Consider the following 11,325-nt stretch of genomic DNA (forward strand, 5'->3'; position numbering starts at 1 on the left):
TCTAACAGGTGCTCGATAGATACTGGTTACTATTATCATCATAAAATAAATACATCTGGTTTCTTGCATAGACTGGGGATTCAAACCCTGGAGCTCTCATATCCTTAAAAGAAATATTTTTTTTTAATTTGACTAAGCCAAGAGTACTCACAGTTGGTAGGTTTTATCATGTGTCAGCCACAGATAAAAGGCTCTAACATAGAATGGACCGATATTTGGTGGGGGTGGGGTAGGGTGGGTGGTGTTTGGGCAAGACTGTGGCCTGCAATGCAGCACTCTCATTTTCAGCCTTGCTCGAGTTATCTCATAGTACTCAATTCTAGCACCCATACAGTGCTGTAAGCACTTTATAAGGCATGTAAAAACTCAGTCCCTGTCCTCATAAGGGCATATTCATTTTATTTGTATGTTATTTTTTTCTGATTACAAACATTTAAATAAATATTTATTGTCAAAATTTTAGCACAGAAAAGTCTGAAGAAGAGAGCCATAATCACTTATATTTTACCACCTAGAGATAACCACTGCTAACCTTTATCCTTCCTAGCTTGCTACATGGCCTTGAGGTTATCTTCAAGTATATCCTTCAAGTCCCTTTTTATTAATGCATATATATTTTTATAAAATTAGAATCATCTTGTACAATATGTTCTACAACGTAATGGCTGTATATTATTCCATCATTTGGATGTACCATACTTTATTTAACTAATGAGTTACTGCTGAATATTGAGCCTTTAGTTTTTCATGACAGGCAAGGTTACATATAACTTGGTCAAACAAATGGAGGTATATATAGTATTTTCTGAATTCAGGGATTTCCATAGATACCAACAGGCACTCCGTAAGAATCCTTACTAAACAGGCATCTGAATGGTTAACTCTGAAAGAAAAGTTAAGCTGCAGACTCTTAAGCAGTCATTTGATTAAAGTGAGGTTCACTCTTTAGAACCAACTCTGGAACCACATGGATTCCTATTTAATGTTTTTGTAGCATTCTAAAGTACTCTGGAATGAAGAAAAAGAAATGTCTATTTACAGTACACAATACTGGGTAAGCCAGCACAACTTGACCAAGGCAAGGTCAGGGAAGCTTCATAGACACATCCAAATTCCCTGAGGGACTGAATTACTAGGCTGAGGGCTGGGGACCATGGTTTCAGGGGAAATCTAGTTCAACTGGCATAATATAGTTTATAAAGAAAATGTTCTAAATCCTACTTTGGTGAGTAGCATCTGGGGTCTTAAAAGCTTGTGAGTGACCATCTAAGATACTCCACTGGGCTCACCCCTTCAGGAGCAAGGGAGAATGAAGAAAACCAAAGACACAAGGGAAAGATTAGTCCGAACGACTAATGAACCACAACTACCATAGCCTCCACCAGACTGAGTCCAGCACAACTAGATGGTGCCAGGCTACCACCACCGACTGCTCTGACAGGGATCACAATAGAGGGTTCTGGATAGAGCTGGAGAAAAATGTAGAACAAAATTCTAACTCAGAAAAAGAGACCAGGCTTACTGGTCTGACAGAGACTGGAGAAACCCCAAGAGTATGGCCCCCAGACACCCTTTGAACTCAGTACTGAAGTCACTCCTGAGGTTCACCCTTCAGTCAAAGATTAGACAGGCCCATAAAACAAAATGAGACTAAATGGGCATAGCAGTCAGGGGCAAGGACGAGAAGGCAGGAGGGCACACGAAAGCTGGTAAATGGGAGACCAAGGTCAAGAAGGGGAGAGTGTTGACATGTCGTGGGGTTGGCAACCAATGTTACAAAACAATATATGTATTAATTGTGTAATGAGAAACTAATTTGCTCTGTAAACCTTCATCTAAAGTACAATAAAAAAAATTAGAAAAGAAATGTCTCTATGGGAAGACATTGGGAAAATGCTAGACTGTGAGCTCCTCAAATATAGGGGCCAAGTCTCACTCATCTCCATCTCCAGCATTTATCACAGTCCCTGGCAGATACTCAATAAATGTTTATTGCATGAACTGATGGATGGATGAATAAGGGAAAGAAAGAAAAGCCCTAATGAACTCCAATTGTAGTAATACTTTTATAAGGCGTAATAAGGAAAGAGATAAGAGTGAAACAAGAGAGGAGCAAAAGGAGGCAGGCAAAGATAAAAATTCTTCATCTTTACCTTTAAAAAGAAGGATAAGTGAAATAGAGTCCAATGGTGTCAATCAGAATTAATAGGGTGATTCTGACTATACTCCACTCTCTCTCTTTCTTAATTGTGCTTTAGGTGAAAGTTTACAGCTCAAGTTAATTTCTCATTCAAAAATTTATACACATATTGTTTCGTGACATTAGTTGCAATCCCCACAACGTGACAGCGCACTCCCCCTTTCCACCCCGGGTTCCTTGTGTCCATTTGATCAGTTTCTGTCCCTTCCTGCCGTCCCATCCTGCCTCCGGACAGAAGCCACCCCTTTGGTCTTGTGTATCTATCTGATTGAACTAAGAAGCACATTCCTCATGTGTATTATTTTTTGTTTTATAGTCTTGTCTAATCTTTGTCTGCAGAGTGAGCTTCGGGAATGGTTTCAGTTCTGGGTTAACAGTGCGTCCAGGGGCCATAGTTTTGGAGGTTCCTCTAGTCTCTGTTAGACCATTAAGTCTGGTCTTTTTACGTGAATTTGAGTTCTGTTCTACATTCTTCTGCTCTGTCCGGTACTCTCTGTTGTGTCCCTGTCAGGGTGGTCATTGGTGGTAGCTGGGCATCATGTAGTTCTGGTTTCAGGCTGGTGGAGTCTCTGGTTCATTAGGTCCTTTAGTCCTTTGGGCTAGTATTTTCCTTATGTCTTTGGTTTTCTTCATTCTCCTTTGCTCTGAGTGGGATGGGACCAATTGACGTATCTTAGATAGCCGCTCAATATACTCCATTCTGTAACATTCACTTTATACTGTCCAAACATCTCTCCCAATTTTGGAGGCAACATATCCCAGTCTACTCCACACAAGGTCAACTGACTTTATGAGAGACATGGCCCTAGGGTCTATGTGGGTCCCAAGGCCTCTATAGGATTTTCTGCTATGGCACTATACTTTCTTGGATTCCACTTATAGTTCTTTTTTTTTTCTTTTAATGACAGCTTTATTGAGATATAATTCACATGCCATACAATTCACCCATTTAAAGTGTGCAATTCATTGGTTTTTAGTATATTCACAGAAATATGCAACCATCACCACAGTCAATTTTAGAACATTTTATCACCTCAAAAAGAAATCCTGTACCCTTTAGCTATCACTCCCCTATGCCCCTATCCTCCTAGCACTAAGCAACCACCATTATCTACTTCTTGTGTCTATAGAATTGCCTCTTCTGGACATTTCATATAAATGGGATCATTAATATGTGGTCTTTTGTGACCGCCTTCTTTCACTTAGTATAATGTTTTTGAGGTTCATCCATGTTGTAGCATGTATCAGAATTTCATTTCTCTTTATGGCTGAATAATATTGCATTGTATATATAAACCACATTTTGTTTATCCATTCATTAGTTGATGGACATTTAGGTTGTCTCTACCTTTTGACTATTATGAATAATGCTGCTATAAACATTCATGTATAAGTTTTTAATTTGTGTGTGTACACATTTTTGTGGGGGCATGTTTTCATTTCTCTTGGATAAACACCTAGGAGTGGAACTGCTGGGTCATATGATAGCTCTGTGTTTGATCATTTGAGAAACTGAATGTTTTCCAAAGTGGCTGCACCATTTTACATTCCCACTAGCAGTGTGTGAGGGTTCCAATTTCTCCACATCCTCACCAACACTTGTTATTAACTGATTTTTTGATTGTGGCCATCCTAGTGGGTGTGAAGTGGTATCTCATTGTAGTTTTGATTTGCATTTCACTGATGACTAATGATATTGAGTATCTTTTCATGTGCTTGTTGGCCATTTTTATATCTTCCTTGGATAAGTGTCTATTCAGATCCATTTGTCTTATTATTGAGTTGTAAGAGTTCTTTGTATAGTCTACATACAAGTTCCTTATCAGATATATGATTTGCAAATATTTTCTCCCATTGTCTTTTAACTTTCTTGATAGTGTCCTTTGAGGAACAAAAAGTTTTTAATTTTGACGAAGTCCAATTTATCTATTTTTTCTATTGTTGCTCATTCTTTTGGTGTCATATCTAAGAATCCATTGCCAAAAACTAGGTCTTGAAGACTTAACCCTATGTTTTCTTCTAAGAGTTTTATAGTTTTAGCTTTTACATTTGGGTCTTCGATCCATTTTGAGTTAATTTTCTATATGGTATGAGGTAAGGGTCCAACTTCATTCTTTTGCATGTGGAGATCAAGTTGTCCCATCCTCATTTGTTGAAAAACAATTATTTCCCCATTATATGGTCTTGGCACCCTTGTGGAAAGTCAGTTGATCATAGACACATGGGTTTACTTTTGGACTCTCAATTCTGTTCCACTAATCTATATGTCTATCCTTATGCCGGTACCACACTGTCTTGATTATTGTTGCCTTGTAGTAAGTTTTGAAACTGGGAAGTGTGAGTCTTCCAAATTTGTTCTTCTTTTTCAAGATTGTTTTGGCTAGTCTGAATTTCTTGCAATTCCATATGAATTTTAGAATCAGTTTGTCAATGTCTACAAAAAGCCAGCTGGAATTCTGATAGGGATTGCACTGAATCTGTAGGTCAATTTGGGGAGTATTGCTGTCTTAACAATATTAAGTCTTCTGATTCACGAACATGGGATTTTCCCCCCATTTATTTAGATCTTCTTTAATTTCTTTAACAATGTTTTTTAATTTTCAGCATACATTTTTGCACTGTTGTTAAATTTATTCCTAAGTATTTTAGTCTATTTTGATGCTATTGTAAATTGTTTTCTTAATTTCATTTTTGTATTGTGTATTGCAAGTGTATAGAAATACGATTCTTGTATATTGATCTTATATCCTGCAACCTTGCTGAACTCAGTTATTAGTTCTAATAGCTTTTTAATGGATTATTTTTTAGGTTTTTCTATATACATGATCGTGTCATCTGCAAATAGAGCTAGTGTGTTAGTTTCCTAGGGCTGCTGTAATAAATTGCCACAAGCTGAATGGCTTAAAGCAACAAAACTTATCCTTTCTGCAGTTCTGGAGGCTAGAAGTCTGAAATCTAGGTGTTGATAGGACCCTGCTCTCTCTGAAGGCTCTAGGGGAGGATTCTTCCCTGATTCTTTCTAGCTTTTGGTGGTTGCTGGCAATCCTTGGTGTTCCTTGGCTTGTAGATGCATCACTCCAGTCTGTGCCTCTGTCCTTACATGGTGTTCTCCTTGTGTATGTGTGTGTTCTCCTCTTATAAAGACACTAGTCATATTGGATTAGGACCCACCCTAATCCAGTATGACTTCATCTTAACTTGATTACATCAAAGATCCTATATCCAAATAAGGTCATATTCATAGGTACTGGGGTTAGGACTTCAATATATCTTTTGGGTGGACACAATTCACCCCATAACAGATAGTTTTACTTCTCCCTTTCCAATCTGGATCTCTTTTATTTCCTTTTCTTCTCTAATTGCCCTGGCTAGAACCTCTAGTATGATGTTGAATAGAAGTGGCATCTACTTACACTTCTTGAGACAGAGTCTTGCACAATGGGGACATTCACTTTTTCTTGATTGATATTTCCTGCTTATCCAGTTACTCAGTAATTTATTGAGAACAGAAATCATTCTTAGTACTGATAAACCCCAAATTATTTTTTTAAATTTTCATGATTTTTATTTATAAGCTTTTAATCTCTCATTGTGTAGCTAATTTCTAGCTGCCTTTTTTGTGGTGAAAATATACACAACGAAACCTTCACCAATTCAACAATCTCCACATGTACGATTCAATTATATTGATTACATTCTTAATGTTGTGCAACCTTTGTCACTATCTTTTTCCAAATTATTCCATCACCTTTAAAATAAACTCAATGCTCCCTAAGCAAAAACTCCCCCTTTCCCCTTCTCCCCTACCCCTGGTAACCACTAATAATCTTTGGTTTCTTATATATTTGCTTATTTCATATAAGTGAGATCATACAGTATTTGTCCTTTTGTGACTGATTTGTTTTGTTCAGCATAGTGTTTGCTAGGTTCGTCCATGTTGTGGCATGCATCAGGTCTTCATTTCTCTTTATGGCTAAGAAATATTCCGTTGTATGTATATACCACATTTTGCTTATCCGTTCATCTGTTGATGGACATTTCTGTTGTTTCCACTCTTTGGCTATTGTAAAAAATACTGCAGTGAACATTGATTGGTGTACAAGTTTCTGTTTGTGCTCCTGTTTTCACTTCTTCTGGGTATATACCTCAACGCCAAATAATATTTCAGTACCTTGAAATATTATGTGTTTGATAATGATAATTAGAAAAAAAAATTGGCCTCTACAAGCCTCGTTTGGGCCCCTTTTCTGTGTTGCTTTGGCTGGCTGCTCTCTTTCATCTGTCTCTAAACTGTAGATGTTTTCCAGGTTTCTGTCCTAGGTCATCTTTTCTTTTCACTTTGCTGTTTTCATGCCCTTAGCTTCCACTAATAACTTGTGAGGCTGACAACTCACACATCTATATCTCCAACCCATACCTCTTTTTTTTTTTTTTTTTTTTTTTTTTTTGAGCTTTAGGTCTACATGTGCAATTGGTTAATAACTAATTATATGTTATCTCCACCTGGACATTCCACATACACCTCAAATTCAACATGACCAAAAGTGCACTAATGATTTCCCCCCAGATCTTGCTCTTTCTCCTCTATTTTCTACCCTAGTTAGTGGCACAACCAGACAACCAAGCACCCAAACCCGAAACCTGGGAATTATTCTAATCTTTTTCCATTCCTTACCCTTTATACTTCATTGGTTATCAACTCAATAACCTTCTAAATATTTGGATTTGGTGTCTTCTTTTCTATCCTTAGTTCAGGCCCTCCTCATCTCTCACCTGAGTTATCTTTTTTGTATCCTGACTGGCGTCCCTTTCTCCTAGCTCATCTCTTCCAATCTATTTTACACACTGTTGCCAGGATGATTGTGGTAGATGGAATAATGGACCCCAAAAATATCCATGTCCTAATCCTTGGAACCTGTAAATGTTACTTTATATCGCAAAAACAAACAAAATACAAAAGCAAACAACTTTGCAGTATGATTAAGGATTTTGAGATGGGGAGAGTATCCTAGATTATCCAGGTGGGCCCTAAATGCAATCACAAGTGTCTTTATGAGAGAGGCTGTGGGAGATTTGACACACAAAGAGGAGAAGGCCATATTACCACAGAGGCAGAGATTGGAATGATGCAGCCACAAGCCAAGGAATGCTGGCAGCCACCAGAAACAAACAGGCAAGGAACAGTGATTCTCCCATAGAGCCTCTGGAGGGAATGTGGCCTGGCTGGCACTCGCCCAGTGATACTGATTTCAGACTTCTGGCCTCCAGAACTGTGTCAGAATAAATTTTTGTTGTTTTAAGTTTGTAGTCATTTATTGCAGCAGCTTCAGGAAACTAGTACAATGATCTTTCTAAAGTTCAAAGCTATTGTACATGGAAAAATGTATTGTCATATATATATATACAGTAGTCCCTGATATAGGATGTATTCGAGTAATGAGGAACCACACTTACGACCGTCCTTTTTTTTTTTTTTTGGTACATTTTATCATTAGTAGTATGCACTACACACAGTGTTGTAGCACGTAATTTGCTGATGTTATCATTGTCAGATATTTACTTGCAGATGTTCAATTTTGTGATTTACTGTTCAAAACACTACATATAGCAGCCTATGGCCTGGTCTACAATGAAGCCGGTGTGTCTACCTCCCAATACGACAGCTGTGATTCAACTTATGGATCAAGGTGCAATTGCCACTTTCAAGGCATACTACCTATGGACTACGCTTGCTCAGGCAATAGCTGCAACAGATGGAGGTATGGTAACATGCAGTTTCTGGAAGAATGATAATATTCTTCAGTGTATCTGGAACATTGCATCTTAATTCAATCATGTGTATATGAGACCAAATGGGCAACACTTGCCCAAAAGCAAAGAAGGCAGGAAGGGACAGGAAACCTGGACCTGGGGAACCTGGGATGTAAAAGGAAAAGGGGAGAGTGCTGACACATTGTGGGGATTGCAACCAATGTCACAAAACAATTTGTGTATAAATTTTTGAATGAGAAATGAATTTGTTCTGTAATTTTTCACCTAAAACACAATTAAGAAAAAATCCATTAAGTCCTGATCTGTCAATTCCCCTTCTTCATGATCTATGAGCCGTTCCACATCAGTGATATCAAGTTCTAAATACAACTTTATTGCAATATAGACGATCCCCCCCACCCTGATCTCTTCCATCATATTATCCTGATCAAATGCTTGGAGCATGTTCACATAACTCTGCAATTTTTCCCATATCCCCTGCATGCTGTGTTGCCCATTTGGTCTCATATACACATGATTGAACTAAGAAGCACTTTCCTCACAGGTGTTATTGTTTGTTTTATAGACATGTCTAATCTTTGGCTGAACTTTGGGAATGGCTTCAGTTTTGAGTTAGCAGGGTGTCCACAGGCCATAGTCTCAGGGGTTCCTCCAGTCTGTCAGACCAGTAAGTCTGGTCTTTTTTTGTGAATTTGAATTTTGTTCTACATTTTTCTCCCGCTCTGTCCAGAACCCTTTATTGTGATCCTTGTCAGAGTGGTCAAGGGCTTAATGGGTTTTGAAGAGGAGAGAAATGCTTGAAGAAGGAAGACATAATGAGGAAGAGGAAGGAGGGAAGTTGTCAAAAATTTTACGGTGAAAGGATTAACTGGAGTTTTTCTAAACTAAATTAGGGGCTTCAGTTGCTTGAAAACATGGATCCAGATGCTGATTGCTTTGCTAAAGTCGATAGGCCAATTTGGGAAGCAGTGAGACGTTACTATGAAATATATGAAGAAAAAAAGAAAAGGACTATACTGACAACTCTCACTAATTTTCTGACTAGAAACGCCTTCTCCATTCCCAGGGATATTCTCGATGATCCAGAACCTTCCACAAGTGGAGTTATTACCACAACTGACAAAATGCAAATGTCATCCAACTCTTCTTCATTGTTGGAATAAATTTTTATGATTTGTGTATTTTTTATGTATGTATGTATATATTAAAATATATCTGTAAGTTTATATGTAATGTTTCCAACCTCCAAAGACAAATAAAGATCAGATTTATAAAGATACTGATAATAAAAGGCAATAATAATGAAAACTAAAAAAAAAAAAGGTATTCGACTTATGTCAGAACTGACTTATGACAGAGCCATCGGAACAGAACCCCATTGTAAGTTGGGGACTACCTTATGTATGTGTATGTGTATATATATTTATATATATATGTGTGTGTGTGTATGTATTTATATCTGTGATAGATGGTCTGGAAGAAAATATGCCAAAATGTTAAGAGTTATTTCTGGATAGTGGGATTATGATAGTTTTTATATTTCTGTGTATTTTCCAATTTTTCCTCAATAAGTATATATTACTTTTATAATCAGTAAAAGCAATATATGTTATTTTTAAAAAACTCTTTAATGGCTCCCCATCGCCTACAGATTAAAGTACAAACTTCTAAGCGTGACAACAAAAACCAAACCAAACCATTGCAGTTGAGTCAATTCCGACTCATGGCAATCCCATGTGTTACAGAGTAGAACTGCTCCATAGGGTTTTCTTGGCTGTAATCTTTACAGAAGCAAATGACCAGGCCTCTTTTCTGCGGCATCCCTAGGTGGATTCAAACCACCAACCTTTTCGGTTAGAGTCGCCCAGCTCAAATCGTTTGCACCACCCAGGGACCTAAGCATAGCACAGGCCCTTAATTATTTGACCTATGCCGAGCTTTGCAGCCTAATTTCCTATCACTCAGTCTCCCCACTTCTCTTCAGTTATGAAAAACTACCTAAAACATAAGTCATTATGCCTCTCACCCTTTGCACATTGACCTCTCTGACATCATCCATTTGGTTAAGACCCAGTTCAAGGGTGTCCTTTCCTGTGAAGCTATTCTTGATCCACTCAAGCAGACTTAGAGTTACCAATGGATCTCCTATATGCTTCTGTTATTGCATTTGCCTACCCTATTGTAATTATTGTTTACACGACCATCTCTCTGCTTACATTGTGAGTGCCTTGAAGAGCTACACACACACACACAATTTTTCTTTGATTTTTCTACTTCAGTTTTTCCAGAGTATATAAACAGTTCTAATTAATTAAATATAAATAGTAAATAAAAATGTTATTGAATCCATACTAGCTTTTTTTCATAGTAGTTTTTTTGTAATTATGTATTTTTTCACTCAACAGATGCTAACAACTATCATGTAGGAGTCTATGAAATATTTGATATTAAAAAGGGGTTCCCATAGATAAGTGCTTATATGGAAAGACAGCTAAGGTATTTTTTAAAGTGAGAAATTCATGGCTCAGAAAGTATGTATAGGTTAGTCCTACAAGTGTAAAAAAGTATAAAATGTATGTCTGACCAGTACAGTACATACACAGAAAATAGAAATGCAAGAAAATGGTCATAATTGTTACCTTTGGAGAGGGAATGGGGGATTAGTAGAAGGGAAGATTTTTCTGTTTATACTGTTGTGTATTGCTTGCCTTTTTTCCATGAGCAGGTATTGGGTTATTTGTTTTAATAAAAAAGGTGTTATTCATGGGGGAGCTCCCTAGGTGGCGCAAACAGTTTGTGCACGACTTCTAAAGGTTGGTGGTTTGAACCCACCCAGTGATGCCACAGAAGAAAGGCCTGGCAATCTGCTTCTGTAAATATTACAGCCAAGAAAACCCTGTGGAGCAGTTCTACTCTGTAATACATGGGGTCACCATGAGTTGGAATCGACTTGATGGCAATGGGTTATTCAAGAGGAACATAAATAACATCACTGAATTGTACATGTAAAAATGGTTGAAATGGCAAATGTTTTGTTATATATATATTTCACCACCAAAACAAAGTGTCATTTATTCTCAAAAAGTTTGGGACTCATTGGTCTAGCTATGTCCAATATGATAGCCACATGTGGCTATTTAAGTTAATTAAAAGGAAATAGAATTAAAAATTTAGTTTCTCAGTTGCACTAGTCATATTTCAAGTCCTCAATGGCCACATATAGCTAGTAGCTACTGTATTGAACAGAGCAGATATAGAACATTTCCACATTGCGGAGAGTTCCATTGAATACCTTGTATTCTCACATAAGGTGGTACCAGTTGGGATAGCCTGAAACCTGACTTGGTTAATTA

This window comes from Trichechus manatus, unplaced genomic scaffold, assembly GCF_000243295.1.
Source record: "Trichechus manatus latirostris isolate Lorelei unplaced genomic scaffold, TriManLat1.0 scaffold00070, whole genome shotgun sequence".
Taxonomy (NCBI): Eukaryota; Metazoa; Chordata; class Mammalia; order Sirenia; family Trichechidae; genus Trichechus; species Trichechus manatus.